At 39.4% G+C, this 18,946-nt stretch overlaps 1 protein-coding gene across 1 annotated transcript in view; it reads right to left on the bottom strand.

The window, feature by feature from the left end:
* The window catches only part of SH3D19 (SH3 domain containing 19), a 121,404-nt gene extending 111,685 nt beyond the window's left edge, over positions 1-9,719 (bottom strand). Inside the window, exon 1 of the mRNA XM_068990012.1 lies at positions 9,678-9,719. The gene's annotated coding sequence lies outside the window, so the exon portion shown is untranslated. The remainder of the gene's footprint in view (positions 1-9,677) is intronic.
* Between the last annotated feature and the right edge of the window lie 9,227 nt (positions 9,720-18,946).

Genomic DNA, 18,946 nt, shown 5'->3' with positions numbered 1-18,946 from the left:
GCGACTTAGCAGCAGCAGTAGCAGACTCCTTTAATAATAGTTGCTTGTAGAACAAAGACAGACACCACATATTTCTGTACTATTAAAAAGTGTTTTCAAGTGTTATTTGTTTAACTCGGGTAAAAAATCAAAATAAGGTAAAAACCCACAGAGCGATAAATAGTGCCTTTAGTAGATGGTAAAGGAAAGATAAGAATGCCTTCCTCAGTTATTAGTACAAAGAAAGAGAGTAAAACAATAGAATGGGAAAGACTAGAGATTGCCTAAAGAAAATCAGAGATACGAAGGGAACATTTCATGCAAAGATGGGCACAATAAAGGACAGAAAAGGTATGGACCTAATAGAAGCAGAAGATATTAAGAAGAGGTGGCAAGAATACACAGAACTATACAAAAAAGATCTTCATGACCCAGATAATCATGATGGTATGATCACTCACCTAGAGCCAGACATCCTGGAATGCAAAGTCAAGTGGGCCTTAGGAAGCATCACTACAAATAAAGCTAGTGGAGGTGATGGAATTTTAATTGAGCTATTTCAAATCCTAAAAGATGATGCTGTGAAAGTGCTGCACTCAACATGCCAGCAAATTTGGAAAACTCAGAAGTAGCCAAAGGAAAAGCAGTGGAAAAGGTCAGTTTTCATTTCAACCCCAAAGAAAAGCAATGTCAAAGAATGTTCAAACTACTGCACAATTGCACTCATCTCACACACTAGTAAAGTAATGCTCAAAATTCTCCAAGCCGGGCTTCAATAGTACATGAACCATGAACTCCTAGATATTCAAGCTGGATTTAGAAAAGGCAGAGGAACCAGAGATCAAATTGCCAACATCGGCTGGCTTATCAAAAAAGCGAGAGAGTTCCAGAAAAACATCTATTTCTGCTTTATTGACTATGCCAAAGCCTTTGACTGTGTGGATCACAAAAAACTGTGGAAAATTCTGAGAGAGATGGGAATACCAGACCACCTGACTTGTCTCTTGAGAAACCTGTATGCAGGTCAGGAAGCAATAGTTAGAACCAAACATGGAACAACAGACTGGTTCCAAATAGGGAAAGGAGTACGTCAAGACTGTATATTGTCACCCTGCTTATTTAACTTCTATGTGGAGTACACGATGAGAAATGCTGGGGTGGATGAAGCACAAGTTGGAATTAAGATTGCTGGGAGAAATATCAATAACCTCAGACATGTAGATAACACCACCCTTATGGCAGAAATCAAAGAAGAACTAAAGAGCCTCTTGATGAAAGTGAAAGAGGAGAGTGAAGATGTTGGCTTAAAACTCAACATTCAGAAGACTAAGATCATGGCATCTGGCCCCATCACTTCATGGCAAATAGATGGGGAAACAGTGACAGATTTTATTTCTTTGGACTTCAAAATCACTGCAGATGGTGACTGCAGCCATGAAATTAAAAGATGCTTACTCCTTGGAAGGTTTTGAACAACCTAGACAGCATATTAAACAGCAGAGACATTACTTTGTCAACAAAAGTCCATCTAGTCAAGGCTGTGGTTTTTCCATAGCTGAGCATGAAGAATTAAGGCTTTTGAACTGTGGTGTTGGAGAAGACTCTTGAGAGTCCTTGGACTGCAAGGAGATCCAACTAGTCCATCCTAAAGGAAATCAGTCCCGAATATTCACTGGAAGGACTGACGCTAAAGCTGAAACTCAATACTTTGGCCACCTGACTCATTTGAAAAGACCCTGATGCTGGGAGAGATTGAAGGCGGGATTAGAAGGGGATGACAGAGGATGAGATGGTTGGATGGCATCATCAATTCGATGGACATGAGTTTGAATAAACTCCAGGGTTTGGTAGATGAACAGGGAGGCCTGGTGTGCTGCAGTCCGTGGGGTCACAGAGTTGGACACGACTAAGCAACTGAACTGAACAGAGTAGAGGGAACTACAGGTGTAGACCACGAGTAGAAACGGGAGCAGTGTGTGATCATGGTTGTTTTTTTTTTAATATTCTCAATTACTTCTTCCTTTTCATTTTCCTCTTTCAGAAATAATCAAAGAAAATTTCACTCAATTTTATGCTCCTTTCCTGTAAAAACACCATTATTGGTGCCACAGAATTCAAGAAAGTCCTCTTAAAGGTTTTTAAAATTAATTATGAAATTTTTCAGGATTCAAAAAGAGTTTAGATAAACAAAGCCCAAAACTGAGCCATTTAATATACGCTTGACGCTCCCTGTGTACCCCTTTTTCATCCATTCCTTGGATAAGCAATGTCCTAAATTCACTATTTATCACTTCATTATGTACTTTTTTTATACTTTTAATTTACTTTTTAAAGTTTTTATTTTGTATTGGAGTACAGCTGACTAACAATGTTGTGATAGTTTCAGGTTAACAGCAAAGGGACTCTGTCATACATATACATGTATCCATTCTCCTCCAGACTGGCACACCATACTTTTACTTTAAAGGTACACATATACAAGTTATATATACATATATATATATATGTAGCCATAAAAATATATAATAACGAATATGCTGCTTGTGTTTCACCGATGACAAAGGGAGTCAGCAAACTGCTTTTTGCATCTGGAGTTGACAAACTTTTTCTATAAGGGGTCAGAGGCTTAGAAGGTCCTGTGGCTTCTAGTGTAACTAGTCAGCTCTGCTGCAGTGATGTGAAAGTAGCCATAGCTAGTTGGCATACAAATGGGCGTGGCTGAGGTCTGATAAAACTATTCACAGAAATAGGTGGCAGGCCAGATTTGGCCCGTGTGCTGACCTCTGGTTCATATATATGGTATCATACTGAGCTATCTTTCTTTTATGACTTGCTGTTTTTGTTTTTAATTGATGTATGGCTGATTTATTGGGTTGGCCAAAAAGTTCATTTGGGTTTTTCATAAGATGTTATGGAAAAATCCAAATGAACTTTTTGGCCAACCCAATACAGTGGTGTGCCAGTCTCTGTTATCCAGCAAAAGTGACTCAATTTTACACATATATATGATATATTCTTTTGTAAACACTCTTTTTCATTGTGGTTTACCCCAGGAGACTGGATATGGCTTCCTACACTTTACTTTTATCACCCACAATTCTGTTTTTGAGATTTATGTATGCTGTCACATACAGCTACAGTTCCCTCAGTCCAAGGAGTCCTACTCCCAGCATTCCTGGACACAGCTCCTTTGGCACAAGTGAAAAGTATTTCTCTGGGGTACTTAATATCTGCTGGGTTATACGGTCTGGGCATTTCCAACTTTACCATAGAGTGCTCAGTTACTCTCTAAATATGCTGGATCAAATTATTCTCTCACACACTTGTAATCGTCAATCTTTGAGATTTCTGCACCAACTCAATGGAAGTGAAATGATATCTCATCATCACATTGGTACACATCTTCTTAGTATTAGCAAGCTAAAGCTTCTTAGGATTCATCTTTTCTGAGCTCCCTGCCCCTGTTCTCCTGAGCTATTTGTCTTTTCTTCCTGATATGTATTTATATTGGACACTAACCATTGTTGGCTGTGTATGTTTCAGTAACAACTTGTCTTTTCACATGCTTTTGCTGTCTTCATGTGCATAAGTTTTAAAGTTCCACGTAGTCAAATTTGTCCATCTTTTCCTTTATGGTTTCTACTTGTTTAAAAACATATTCCCTACTCCAGCATCATAAAGATATTCTCATGTATTTCCTCAAAATGTTTTACTTTTATGTATTTAGATTCCACCTCACATGATAAAATAAAGCAAATTCCATCTAGAATTTTTTTTTTTTAATACAGGTAGTCAATTGTTCTTGCACCACTTGTTGACATGTGCACTTTCCCCACTGACCTGTATTGCCAGCTCCATCACAGCACCAGACAGAACCGTGCATGCTGTGCTCAGACGCTCAGTCGTATCCAACTCTTTGTGACCCTACGGGCTGTAGCTGGCCAGGTTCTTCTGTCCATGAGATTCTCCTGGCAAGAATACTGGAGTGGGGGAGCCATTTCCTCCATCAGGGTACCTTCCTGACCCAGGAATAGAACCCACATCTCTTATGTCTCCTGCATTAGCAGGCAGGTTCTATATACCACTCACGCCACCTGGGAAGCCCAGGTGTATCTTCGCTGGGCTCTGCATTCTGTTCCTTTGACTTGTTTCTCCACTGACAAAACAGTCTTAATTGCTTGCAAGAGTCCATCTCCCAGTTTTGATCGTCAAAGTTGGTTATTCTTGTTCTTCCTTATAATTTTAGAAAATTTTATTTTTGTCTAATTTTTAAATAATTTTTGTGAATTTTCCTGAAATTCCATCAATCTTTATAAACAGGTATCAAAGGCTTTAAAAAAGACTACGATTCAAAAGATAATTTCTGAGAAACAGGTTAAGGGTTCTCTGTTCTGCTGCCTTATCTTTTCTGCTATAAATTATTTCCTTGCAGTATGTAAAACCTTTAAGACAAAGCAGCTTATTTTTCAGTCGCCATAAGTCATTGGGTCCTATTATTCAGACCTGCTGGGGTAGTAAAAAAAAGTTCCTAATTTTCCATTGCTGGCACTGATAACCACAGGGCTTAACTTTATTGTCTTTAGCTCCTACTTCCCTCTCAATTAGTTTCCCAACTGCCATTCCATAGTATATTTTTCTAGATGTTATTAGTACCTGTATCTGGGAAAGGAAGTTATAAATTCAGAGAAATTTTAAAAATCCTCTATAGTAAGTTTCTCACTTGGAGTTTCATAATGCATTTCAGTATATCAAAGACCCTCAGTAAAAAAAATGTCTAATTTTGTTAGACATTTTCAAATTTTTTCGTGCAGTAATTATTTACTTCTTGCATACTGATTAATATCCTACAAAGAAAGTTCCATGGGACATCAATTTGGGAAATGGTATATTTAAAATAACAAGGAAAAAACAAGAATTCAGATATTTCTGACTTCTACGAAACAAACCAATCAAAAAGCACCCAGCAAGCCTCTGGGAAATGCTTAAGTGATGCTTTTTTTAGCTTGGGGTCTTAGTGTTGACCTATACCTAATAAAACTTTTCCTTTCACTTGACAAAAGTTTTACTTTCCTTTTTATTTCAGCACTGAAATGAAAGAACAGGCAGCCGTCCCAGATTTATTCACCTCTCACTGTGAGAGCTATAGGAGTATTTGGCCTTACAAAAACACAAACCAAAGAAATGCATCTCTCTTATGCATGCTGGGCATTGAGCCCATGTTCTTGCTGCCAAGTGGCCTAAGGAGAACCAAAAAGCACACCAAAATTAAGTGACTTTTGTTTATTTTTTCTCCCCTCTGCCCTGTTAATGCAGCAGGTATTAATCTGGTTGATGTACTGCTGGACTGGCAGGGTGGCCCTGCTCAGCTAAGGACAGCAGGGGAAGAGCAGGTCACTGCCAGTCTCGGCAGACACCTCAGACAGAGGACACTGGCCTTTCCTGGAAAACACTTCTTTCTTACAGGGCGTACTCCTCACTGCTGTAGTAACAAGCACTCAACAGCAGTCATGTGCAAGCTTTTGAGAGTCAGGTTCTTTCCAGTCAACAAGGAAAAAATATCGGCATTCCCTGTCCCTCTTCGAACTACATCTGACATTTATTCAAAAATTTTTTTATTAAGTGCTTACAGTGAACCAGGCATGTTACCAAGACCAGTATCACAGTCCCGGAGGGCCTGAAAGTATAAATTAGAGGTTGAAGGCTGAGTACCACGAGCACCGCCCGAAGTAGAACTGCGAAGACTTGGATCCTGACGTGAGCAATTGGGAATGTAAATCCCAAACAATGGGCACTCTGTGCTCCACAAAGCTGGAGACCTTTCCTTGCTTTCTGCTGTATCCTGAGCCTGGATTAGGGTCTCGCAACAAATATTATCGGCTATTGAATGAGCAAGGGCTGGAGCCGTCTAGAATCATGATTTAGCTATGCATGAAACTTCTCCATTTTATCCCCTCCACTAGCTTGTCCAGCTTTTCCTTGACAGTGTCCCCCACAGATTCCATTCCATCCTTGACCTGCTATGTCTGGAAATCCTTCCTCACATTGTGCAGAAATCCACTCTCTCAACTTTGCACCCACAGATGTATATTTTACCCCCAGGACAACACAGGACATACAGACCCACTCCCTCACTGTACTGTGTGTGCTTAGTCGCTCAGTCGTGTGACTTCCGTGGACTGTGGCCCACCAGGCTCCTCTGGCCACGGGGATTCTCAAGGCAAGAATCCTGGAGTGGGTTGCCATCCCCTTCTCCAGATTCCCTCCTCTACTACTTGTTGTGAAATTTCAAGTCTACGGAAAAGCTAAAGGAATAGTACAGTGAACACCCATATATACATTTCATCTATTCACCAATTATTAATATTTTCCTATATTTCCTGTTACATCTTGCTGTTTTTAATGTTCATTAATTATTTGAGAGTATGCTGCAAACATAAGCCTGTGTCGCCTCTAATACATCTGCTTACATCTCCTAAGAATAAGGACATTCTCCCACATAACAGCTTTCCAAGATACATCTAATCAAAGAAATATTAACCAAAAAATCTAAAATAAATTTCGTATTTAAATTTTCTTAATTATCCCCAAAGCATTTTTTTTTAATCTGGATTTTTAAATTCCAGATTAAAAAAAAATAGTCTTTTAAAATCTGAAATATCTTTCTAGCCTTTTTGTATTTTTCATATTACCTTGTTTTGCCCAGGGTTCCTATGACATAAACGATATCTATGTGCATTGCTAAAGCATCAGCTGGAGTCACACAATGTCAGGTTGTCTCACCTGAGAGTGAGACAGACGGTGATAGGTATACAAGTTGACCACTTGGTTAAGAATGTGAGCACCAGATCTCTTCACTGACAAAGGTACATTTTTCCCTTTATAATTAAAAACTTAAGCATTTCTTCTTCTATTTGGATTTTTTAAAATCCAATGTGTTAGAATCTATTGTCATTTAAAACTTTTGCTACTCAAATTGTCCCAGATTTGGTCAATTGAGCCTCTTGAAGCTGCCTCCTAGGCCTTTTTGACATGACCCCACTGGTTGAGCACTTCCTACCTTCCTATCAGTAGGGTCCAGGCTTACCCGGACTTTCCCTTTCCCAGGATCTGGGATTAGCTATTCCTCCGAGGATCCCTGGTTCTTCCTAGCAATTGGGAGCTAATGCTGGGAACAGCAATTATGAGAACAATTTTGCTAGTCTCTTCTACAGCCCTTCAGGTGTTTGAATCCAATTATTTCTGTCTTATACCCCTTCCCAAACTTCCAAACCATGGCTAACTTCTCCCAGTTCCTTAAATAAGTCTTCCTGTGACTTAGCTTTGACTTCTACCCAGCTCTTCTCTTTCACTTTCCCTCTCCCAGCTCAGCTGTGGTCTTCTACCCCAGTGGTTCCCAACCTGGCTCTCCATCAGAATCACCTGCCACTTCTTTAATATACAGATTCCCATGATCTACTCACTCCACACCTACTGAATGAGAATCTCTGGAGTAGATGATAGGATTCTGCTTTTAAGTACCTCAATATTGACAGAGCCAGTGCAACGCACACTTCAATTTCTCAAAGCCTTGTGGGCCCAGAATTGAACAGCATATCAAAAGTGTGGTCTAGGGCTATCACTTTTCTTATACTGGACATTATAGGTCTTTCAGCATAATTAAATCAATGCCCACATTCTGGGGGAGGTGGAGGCAACAACATGAAATTTTTGACTCTTAATGAATGGATTTATTTATTTATTTTGTTCCTGTTGGCTGTGCTGCAGAGCTTGAGGGATTTCAGTTCCCTGACCAGGGACTGAACCTGGGCCATGGCAGTGAAAGCCCAGAATCCTAACCCCTAGGCCACCAGGGAACTCCCCTCATGATGAATTTATGAAGAATTAAATCCTCAAGGTTTTTTTCAAAAATATTGTTAAGTCACCTCTCGCCTACTTGTTCATGCTCCATTGATCTTTCAGCCGTAGGGGTAAGGATTTACATTTGTTCCAATTAAAACTCATATTGCTTAATTCAGTCAAACCTTCAGTATGTCAGGGGTCTTATGGATCCTGATTTTATCATCCTAACTATTTTTTACCCTTTCAACTTTATGTCACTCACAGTCAAGCATGCTGTCAAAGTCCTCTTACATTCTTTTTTTCTATTAAGTATTAAAAAAATCAACCTTACACATTCTATGATTATGGCTATCTAACTGTATGTGTTTGTCAAAACTCATAGAAACACACACCAAAAAGAGTGAATCTAACTGTATGTGTTTGTCAAAACTCATAGAATCATAGACCAAAAAGAGTGAATTTTAATATATGTGAATTATACTCCTCCCTAAAAAAACTACCTTGCATCCCAAATACTTAGCTGTATTTTCCTCCCAGATTAGATCTCAGTAACTTACTTTGATTGACAATCTCTGCAAAAGGTACTGGAGCTTCCCTGGTGCCTCATATGGTAAAGACTCTGCCTGCACTGCAGGAGATCTGGGTTTGACCCCTGAGTTGGAAAGATCCCCTAGAGAAGGAAATGGCAACCCACCCCAGTATTCTTGCCTGGAGAATTCCATGGACAGAGGAGCCTGGTGGGCTACAATCCAAGGGGTCGCAAAGAGTCAGACACGACTGAGCGACTAATAACACTATCACAGTATCACAATATAAAATGCAAAGAAAAAGTGATGAAATGTGGAATAAGGTGAAAATGATATTAAAAAGTTACAATCCTTCACAGAACTAGGTTAAAAAATAAAAAAAGATCTGTCATTCTTGCCTAGAGAGTGGAAGTTAGACAGTTTTCCACATATAAGTTTGACAAGTGTTAGTTGCTCAGTTATGTCCGGTTCCTTGTGATCCCCGGGACTGTAGCCCTCCAGGCTCCTCTGTCCATGGGATTCTCCAGGAAAGAATACTGGAGTGGGTTGCCATTCCCTTCTCCAGGGGATCTTCCCAACTCAGAGGCTGAACTCGGGTCTCCCAGAGTGCAGGCAGACTCTTTACCATCTGAGCCCCTTCCATCCCATAAGTTTGACAGGGATTTCAAACACACTCTTCAGTGTTGGTGAAGCTCTCATAGGACACGCTTCTCAGCGTGAATAACGGGCTGAAGGGGCAGAACTTTCCTGGCCATTCAAAACTGTCTAGTAAGAACTTAAAGAATTCAACTGCAATATATATATATCTATGTGTGTGTGTGTGTGTGTGTGTGTGTATTTATACCGATAAGCTCTAGAAAGAATTAATTACATCAAATTTTTAGCAGTAGCCAGCCATTTCCAGTTGATGAAAGACATTCTGTTTTTTTTAAATGATTTCTACTTTAAAAAATAATTTTTAAATTTCTAAGCCCATGCTAGCTTTATACGTAATTAGAAAAAAAGCAGTACACATTTATAAAAATACCAATTAAAGAAAGTGGAGGGAAATAAACCACAGAAGAAAAGAAACAGGGATAAAATAATTTTCTGTAAAAATATACCTGTCATTGATACAAATTCTCAAAATAAAACATGTCTTCCAGGTAGTCAATAATTTTATAAAGAATGTTTGTTCTGAGAATGAACAGTATTTCCCTTGTGAAGCCTGAGGGCCATGGAAGATTCAAAGATACAGTGTTTCAAAAAGGGACACTTGCACTCCTTCCAAATAATATTTCCTGAAAGAAAAGCTTTATACAGTTATTAAATACTATAACTATAAATTCATACCTTGAAGAACGATGCTCTGGTTTATTTCGTTCGTTTCGATCTGTAAAGAAAGAAGAGAGTCACATTTTAAAATGCTCTTTGGAAGTCTTAGAAAAGAAGTTCTTAAATACCAGCTGCCATACCATCAGATTTCACAAAGGACTGTTCAAAGGTTGCTGTGTCTTCCCCTACATAAGACTCTCCTTCAGAGTTGAGAGGATTTGTCTGACAGAGGAGTTATGAAAGATATAAAGAAGGACAGGCATATGAAGTTTTTACAGTTTGTTAAAAATCATCTACTTAGAAAATATATCATTACACATATTATTTCATTTTCAAAGATCTTTGCTGTTTTAAACACTTTGCTAAAACCAAAACAAGTTTAGCTAAGGAAAGAAAGTAAGGAAACTGAAAAGCCACAAATTACTCAGCTCAAAAGAATCATTCCATGAATCATGGTTGGCAAAAGCTTCTAACAGGATGGGGAGGGGAAAGAAATGAGCAGTCAGCTACATCTGCAAATACACTGAGACCAGTACAGCCTCCTCCTTAACTCTCTATCACCCAGAACTTTTCAGAAGTTGGATTTCCATGTTTCACAGGAAATTAGGTCTCAAGGGCTATAGCGCAGTGGTTCTCAACCAGGGGTGATTTCGCTCCTCCTCCCCAAGGGGACGCCTGGCAATGCCAGGAAATGGTCTGTGGTTGTCACAGCTTAGGAGGAAGGAGCTACTGGCATCTGGTGGGTAGAGACCAGGGACGCTACTAACCACTACAAGAAAGAATAATCTCACCGAAAATGTCAACAGTGTTAAAATGGAGAAATCCTGCTGCAGAATAAGAGGCCAGAGCCTAGCCGCTAGGCGGTTTCAGAAGTGCCTCTACGTACTACTCTAAAATGTGCTTCATCAACATGAAGACGATTATATATAAGAGAAAGAACCACAAAACTCGTAGGTTGTCCTTTTTTTCTGACTAATGATTTTTCCTTCAGTATATGCTTAAAAATAAATGAATGAAGTAGAAAGATAGCAGTGTTATGAAAAAACTAACAGAAAGCAATGGGTAAAAAAAAAAAAAAAAAGAAGCAAGCAATGTGTAAAACCACAATAAAATCCTATAGAATGACTTTTAAAAATCCTATGCAAGATTATCAAAAGGTAGTTTTCTAAACTATCTTCTGAATTAACACTAACATGATACAATTCAATGGCTAAACAAGATGAGACTGGAATGCTTTCTTCCCCCCTTAATTTTACTGCTGACGCAGCAGCATAAGGATAACGAAAACAGTCTCTAAAAGTTCTGAAGAAATTTTATGAAAAAATTATGAAAGAATACGAATCAGATTTACATAGTTAAATATAAATTCTTTCTGAATGAGTACTTAATAAAAAAGAAATGTCTTTTTAAACCAAGGAGTTAGCACACAGGAAGATACTGTTCTCTGAAACACTGACAAGGAGAAAGATCCACAATAAAACATATTTGTTTAGCTAGAAGGCTCTCCCAGACACATGAGGTTAATAGGCTTCTGGTTCCAATTTCTCTACACAGTGACTTAGTGTTACTGCCACTTTTAAAACTTTTAATTTAACTTGGTTTACCCCTCCTCTAAATAAAACTCTAGTTTTTCATTTGTTGAGTACTATAAAATTTAAAGTCAGGAATACAGCGCACATGTTAAACCATTTTCTGACTGTTCCTTTTCAGCTTTTAGCCTGCTAGCTTTGCTAACAAAAGTAAAGTATACTGTCTCAAAGTAAAGCCAGAAACTAGATGTACATTAGCTATCCTCATAACAAAGTAACAACTCTTACCTGTAACTAAGATGAGCTAAGTCTGCCCGAAATACAATTTGCTGTGGCTGGTGTCTTAGTTTCATACAGCTTATTTAGGCGCGTAATAGCGAATTCCCCTACAAATCTTCCTAGACATACAACACAAAGGAGGAGGGGAGAAACAGAGTCACGATGCAGAAACGATGCCTGTAAACAAGACTCGGCCTCCAAGGTTCCCTCCAGGGCCTGCTCTGATTGGCAGATGTGCTGTGATCAGTCTGCACAGCTGGAATGCAGCCATTCAGGAAGCAAATGGCTCATAGTTCTCCTTCATTCTTGGTTAAAACAGGAAATTCTACCAACATTCTAATATTTTCTGCTCTAAGAAAATACAAATACCTTCCCACTGTACTTCCCTATGGAGAAGTAATTAAAATTGGAGAAAATAACTTGATAATCTGTTGGAGGACATTTTAAACGTTTCCTCCCAAATTCACTCTTAGTGTACATGTGTTACATTTCCACATAAATATGCATACACAGTGCTTATAACATGTTACTCCTAAGACCCATATATTTGATAATTTGAGGGTAAGGGTAAATTATCCATTACTTATAGTATTCCCTCATCGTGGCTCTTGGCAATGGAAAACAAGATTCATGTTCCTGGCTTAATCTTTTTTCTTAAAATACACAAATAACTGGACTTCACATTTTTCCAGAAGCCATCTTTTAGCATGAAAACATATAAATATGTACTGTGTGCGTGTTGTGTGTCTACATTTTAACATACTTATTTTAAGCAAAGTAATTCTCATGACAGCCGAGACTATTTGTGCAATTGTCAAGAAATACATTAGTGTTAATGCTGAATTTCTGGCAAAATAATAAGTGGTTATTTTGATCCAAAAGCTGAGACTGAACAAAACAAAGCACTGAGGGCAGATTCAGAATCTGGATCTTGCCAACGACAATAAAACATTTGGATTAAAATTCCCTTAAGAAAAATGAGAACAGATCTATAGCAAACATGGACATTTCATCTTGACTATATACAGTGCTTTAAGCATATGGTTTCTATTTATTTCAAATCAAGTATACTTTAGCATATTTCCCCAATTTTTCAGAGTTCTAAGTTTTAAATAATTATGAGAGAAAATACTTGCAAAGGCTTCCCAAATCTTTACATACTTAGATAACTTACTAGCCCAAAGCCTCAGCATTTCCACAAAGAAAAGAGTTATTAAAAATAAGAACGGCCTTTTTCAATTATGGTTTTCTCAGGGTATATGCCCAGTAGCGGGATTGCTGGGTCATATGGTAGTTTTATTTCTAATTTTTTAAGGAATCTCCATACTGTTCTCCACAGTGGTTGCATCAATGTACATTTCCAACAACAGTGCAAGAGGGTTCCCTTTCCAGCATTTACTGTTTGTAGATTTTTTTTTTTTGGAAGACAGCCATTCTGAACAGTGTGAGGTGATACCCCATTGTAGTTTCCATTTCCATTGGCAGAAGCCAACACAATATTACAAAGCAACTATCCTCAATTAAAAATAAAGTCAAAAACAGAATGGCCTGACTCGAAAATTTAGTTACCCCACGCTGCACATTTCCTGTGGACAATGCACTAGCTCCAGGGACTGAGCAGGCTGGCAGTATAGTTTCAAGGTGAAAGTTAGCATGGCTGGACAGCTGTGTGAAAGTGTGCAGCTCTGTAGGCTTAAGTCACTCATTCTCTCTCTCTCCCACACACACACACATACACGCTGTGCAAGAGAGAGAGAGACCTTAGATTTCCTGCTCCCGCTCATCCACGCCTCCAGGTTAATAAAGATAACTGAGGAAATGGAAGAACACCCTGAAAGAACAGCAAAGGCAGAACACAGGCAGAACTGGTGCAAAGGGTGTTCAAGACGGTGCATGTGTGGATGGTGTAGGGACAACTGAGGAAACAATGGGCACATCAAGAGGGCCAAGAATCAGTTCAGCACTGGGAAGCTGCCATGGGTCTGAGCACTCCAGGTGACCAGATTTTCCTGCCATGATGACTCCTGGTCCTAAGTAATCTGGACATGCAGGATCCCCATGTTTACATATTGAGGTGGTATACCCCATTGTAGAAATAGGCCCTGATACTGGCAGGGACAGCGTTTTGGAAATGGAAAGACAGATTCTACTGAGGCTAATTATTCAGGGTGATTCTGAATCTAATAATATAACACTTTGAAATGAAGATGACAAAAATGTAGATGTCCTCTTTTGCTTTGATTACAATGGCCAACTCAGAACTTAGTAGAATCTACTCTAAGAAATGTGGGCTTTGAGGATCTGGCTCTAATCAATTAACTGGAGAGAAAAATCAAACCCCATTGGGTCAGGACTTATACTACTAATTCAAGTGGGAGACAAAAGGTCCTAAGTCATTCTTTGAAATTAGTGGGAAGACTCAGTTCCCAGGAGTGAAAATACATAGTCACACTCAAAATCGAGTAGGAATCTCTCTTGTATTTCATGTTGGAGTGCTAATATCTCTCTTTAGAATGACTATTATTTGTGAAGGGATTACGCATCAGACTTCCAAGCATTACTTACACATTCCAGCTTGGGAGTATATATGAATAGTTTTACGTTATTTTAAAGAATGATTAATGCTAGTCAGTATTAACTGAAAGATCTACATGTTCTGAAGAAGAATTCTTTGAACCTTATGGCAAACAGAATAAATAAAACAATGAATTCCTCCATGAGAAGAGAGAAGATAATCAGGGTTCACAAATCTTACTTTAATGACTCTTTAAAAGATGGCAAAACTGGTTCTCCTCAATAGTACATGGATGGAATTTTACATGTCTCAGATGAGAGTTTCAGAGCCTCTCCTAAAATCTTTAAATGCCATTTCCTGAGAAAATGACAAATATGTCTACTTGGAAAGAACCCAGGATTCATTGTACAAATTACTGACACCAGCTAATACCTAGTTACAATTCTAATTAAAATTCCTCACCCTTGTTCAGGTGTCTTTCCAAACTGATTTTTAGCCACTTTTGAGACTTCCACAGTGACTAGTATCAGTTCAGTTCACTTCAGTTCGGTTGCTCAGTTGTGTCTGACTCTTTGCGACCCCATGGACCACAGCATGCCAGGCCTCCCCATCCATTGCCAACTCCCGGAGTTTATTCAAACTCAAGTCCATTGAGTCAGTGATGCCATCCAATCATCTCATCCTCTGTCATCCCCTTCTCATCCTGACTTCAATCTTTCCCAGTATCAGGGTCTTTTCAACTGAGTCAGTACTTCATATCAGGTGGCCAAAGTACTGGAGTCTCAGCTTTAGCATCAGGCCTTCCAATGAATATTCAGGACTGATTTCCGTTACGATTGACTGGTTGGATCTCCTTGTAGCCCAAGGGACTCTCAAGAGTCTTCTCCAACACCACAGTTCAAAAGTATCAATTCTTCAGCCCTCAGCTTTCTTTATAGTTCAAATCTCACATCCATACACGACTACTGGAAAAACCATAGCTTTGATTAGACTGACCTTTGTTGGCAAAGTAAGGTCTCTGCTTTTCAATATGTTGTCTAGTTTGGTCATAACTTTCCTTCCAAGGAGTAAGTGTCTTTTAATTTCATGGCTGCAGTCACCATCTGCAGTATATTTGGAGCCCCCCAAAATAAAGTCTCTCACTGTTTCCACTGTTTCCCCATCTATTTCCCATGAAGTGCTGGGACCAGATGCCATCATCTTAGTTTTCTGAATGTTGAGTTTTAAGGCAACTTTTTCACTCTCCTTTTTTATGTTCATCAATAGGCTCTTTACTTCTTCTTCGCTTTCTGCCATAAGGGTGATGTCATCTGCATATCTGAGGTTATTGATATTTCTCCCAGCAATCTTGATTCCAGCTTGTGCTTCTTCCAGCCCAGCGTTTCTCATGATGTACTCTGCATATAAGTTAAATAAGCAGGGTGACAATATACAGCCTTGACGTATTCCTTTCCCGATTTGGAACCAGTCTGCTGTTCCATGTCTAGTTCTAACTGTTGCTTCCTGACCTGCATACAGATTTCTCAAGAGGCAGGTCAGGTAGTCTGGTATTCTCATCTCTTTAAGAATTTTCCACAGTTTATTGTGATCCACACAGTCAAAGGCTTTGGCATAGTCAATAAAGCAGAAGTAAATGTTTTTCTGGAACTCTCTTGCTTTATTGATGATCCAATGGATGTTGGCAATTTGATCTCTGGTTCCTCTGTCTTTTCTAAATCCAGCTTGAATATTCAGAAGTAAGTTGATGGTTCATGTACTGTTGAAGCCTGGCTTGCAGAATTTTGAGCATTACTTTACTAGTGTGTGAGATGAGTGCAATTGTGCGGTAGTTTGGGCATTCTTTGGCATTGCCTTTCTTTGGGATTGAAATGAAAACTGACCTTTTCCAATCCTGTGGCCACTGGTGAGTTTTCCAAATTTTCTGGCATATTGAGTGTAGCACTTTCACAGCATCATCTTTTAATATTTGAAATAGCTCAACTGGAATTCCATCACCTCCACTAGCTTTGTTTGTAGTGATGCTTCCTAAGCCCCACTTGACTTCGCATGCCAGGATGTTTGGCCCTAGGTGAGTGATCACACCATTGTGATTATCTGGGTCATGAAGATCTTTTTTTTTGTACATTTTTTCTGTGTATTCTTGCCACCTCTTAATATCTTCTCCTTCTGTTAGGTCCATACGATTGTGCCCATCTTTGCATGAATATTCCCTTGCTCTCTAATTTTCCTGAAGAGATCTCTCTAGTCTTTCCCATTCTATTGTTCTCCTCTATTTCGTTGCATTGATTGTTGACGAAGGCTTTCTTATCTCTCCTTGCTATTCTTTGGAACTCGGCATTCAAATGAGTGTATCTTTCCTTTTCTCCTTTGCCTTTCGTTTCTCTTCTATTCACAGCTATTTGTAAGTGACTAGTGTATTGTTCTTTTAAATGGTAAACTTGCAATACATATACTGGGTTGGCCAAAAAAGTTGGTTTGTATTTTTCTGTAACAGCTTATGAAAAACCTGAATGAGCTTTTTGGCCAACCCCATATACCTGTTGTTGTTGAACTTAAGAAAGTTACTACTCTCTTGATCCAAGGAATGAATGACATCTGTAAGTGACGTTTACACAGCACTGCCCATGCTTCTAGGGGTAAGCAGAAAAGTCTGGTTGACAGCACTGCCAATACTGATACCTTTCATTAATTCTAATTATTAAATGCCTCAACTCATGCAAAGGCAGCACAATAATCACAGAGGGGGCAAAGCGGAGACAGAAGTGTTTTCAACATACGATACGAGTTAGGTTTCAATAAGGAAGCAGACTGTCTCTGGGATCTGTTTTCTCCTTCCCATGCCCACTGCTTTTGCCTACGTTTCAGGTTATGATCAGCACTTGTCTGAATGGTGATGTCTTGACTCAATTTTTTGGTTGCTGTCTCATCCTCTCCAATTCAGCTGTATTGCTTGGCCAGATAAATCCATGCCTCAGAAAAATCACAAACCACTACGTGCCCTAGACCCTGAGAGAATTCCATGAGGCAGTGACAGATGCCTCCTTAGAACCTTGCCTGTGCATGGTGAGTTCTCAGTAACTGTCAGCTGCCACCTAGGGTTAAAAGGACAGCTCTTAACTAGAAGTAGTGACTAGTAAGGAGCAGCGGCTGCGCTTTGCTGGAGCAGCCATGAAGAGATAGCCCACGTCCAAGGTAAGAGAATCCCTAGTAGGACAGTAGGTGCTAAGAGAGGGCATCAGCGGGCAGACAGACTGAAACCACAATCACAGAAAACCAACCAATCTAACCACATGGACCACAGCCCTGTCTAACTCAGTGAAACTAAGCCATGCTGTGTAGGGCCACCCAAGATGGATGGGTCTTGGTGGAGAGTTCTGACCAAATGCAATCCACTGGAGACAGGAATGGCAAACCACTTCAGTATTCTTGCCTTGAGAACCCCATGAACAGTAAGAAATGGAAAAAAGATAGGACATTGAAATATGAACTCCCCAGGTCGGTAGATGCCCAATATGCTTGGATACCAGTGGAGAAATAACTCCAGAAAGGATGCAGAGACGGAGCCAAAGCAAAAACAACACCCAGCTGTGGATGTGACTGGTGATGGAAGCAAGGTCCAATGCTGCAAAGAGCAATATTGCATAGGAACCTGGAATGTTAGGTCCATGAATCAAGGCAAATTGGAAGTGGTCAAACAAAAAATGGCTGGAGTGAACATTGACATTTAAGAAATCAGCGAACTAAAACGGACTGGAATGGGTGAATTTAACTCAGATTATATCTACTACTGTGGGCAAGAATCCCTCAGAAGAAATGGAGTAGCCATCATAGTCAACAAGAGTCTGATGCAGTACTTGGATGTAATCCCAAAAATGACAGAATGATCTCCATTCATTTCCAAGGCAAACCATTCAATAGGACGATAATCCAAATCTATGCCCAAACCAGTAATGCTGTAGAAGCTGAAGTTGAAGGGTTCAATGAAGACCTACGAGATCTTCTAGAACTAACACCCAAGAAAGATGTCCTTTTCATTATAGGATACTGGAATGCAAAAGTAGGAAGTTAAGAAACACCTGGAGTAACAGGAAAATTTGGCCTCGGAGTACAGAATGAAGCAGGACAAAGGCTAATAGAGTTATCTCAAGAGAACACACTGGACATAGCAAACACCCTCTTCCAACAACACAAGAGAAGACTCTACACATGGACATCACCAGATGGTCAACACCGAAATCAGACTGATTATATTCTTTGCAACCAAAGATGGAGAAGCTCTATATAGTCAGCAAAAACAAGAGTGGGAGCTGACTGTGGCTCAGATCATGAACTCCTTATTGACAAATTCAGACTGAAATTGAAGAAAGTAGGGAAAAACCACTGGACCATTCAGGTATGACATAAATCCGATCCCTTACGATTATACAGTAGAAATGAGAAATAGACTTAAGGGACTAGATTTGATAGAGTACATGATGAACTATGGACAGAGGTTCATGACATTGTACAGGAGACAGGGATCAAGACCATCCCCAAGAAAAAGAAATGCTAAAAAGCAAAATGGTTGTCTGAGGAGGCCTTACAAATAGCTGTGAAAAGAAGAGAAGCCAAAAGCAAACGAGAGAAAGAAAGATAAACCCATCTGAATGCAGAGTTCCAAAGAATAGCAAGGCGAGATAAGAAAGCCTGCTGGGCATACACACCGAGGAAACCAGAATTGAAAGAGACACATGTACCCCAATGTTCATCGCAGCACTGTTTATAATAGCCAGGACATGGAAACAACCTAGATGTCCATCAGCAGATGAATGGATAAGAAAGCTGTGGTACATATACACAATGGAGTATTACTCAGCCGTTAAAAACAATTCTTTTGAATCAGTTCTGATGAGATGGATGAAACTGGAGCCGATTATACAGAGTGAAGTAAGCCAGAAAGAAAAACACCAATACAGTATACTAAC

The sequence above is a fragment of the Capricornis sumatraensis genome, chromosome 17, assembly GCF_032405125.1.
Source record: "Capricornis sumatraensis isolate serow.1 chromosome 17, serow.2, whole genome shotgun sequence".
NCBI lineage: Eukaryota > Metazoa > Chordata > Mammalia > Artiodactyla > Bovidae > Capricornis > Capricornis sumatraensis.
The sequence above is the reverse complement of the archived record's forward strand: the minus strand, read 5'-3'. Positions and strand labels throughout refer to the sequence as shown.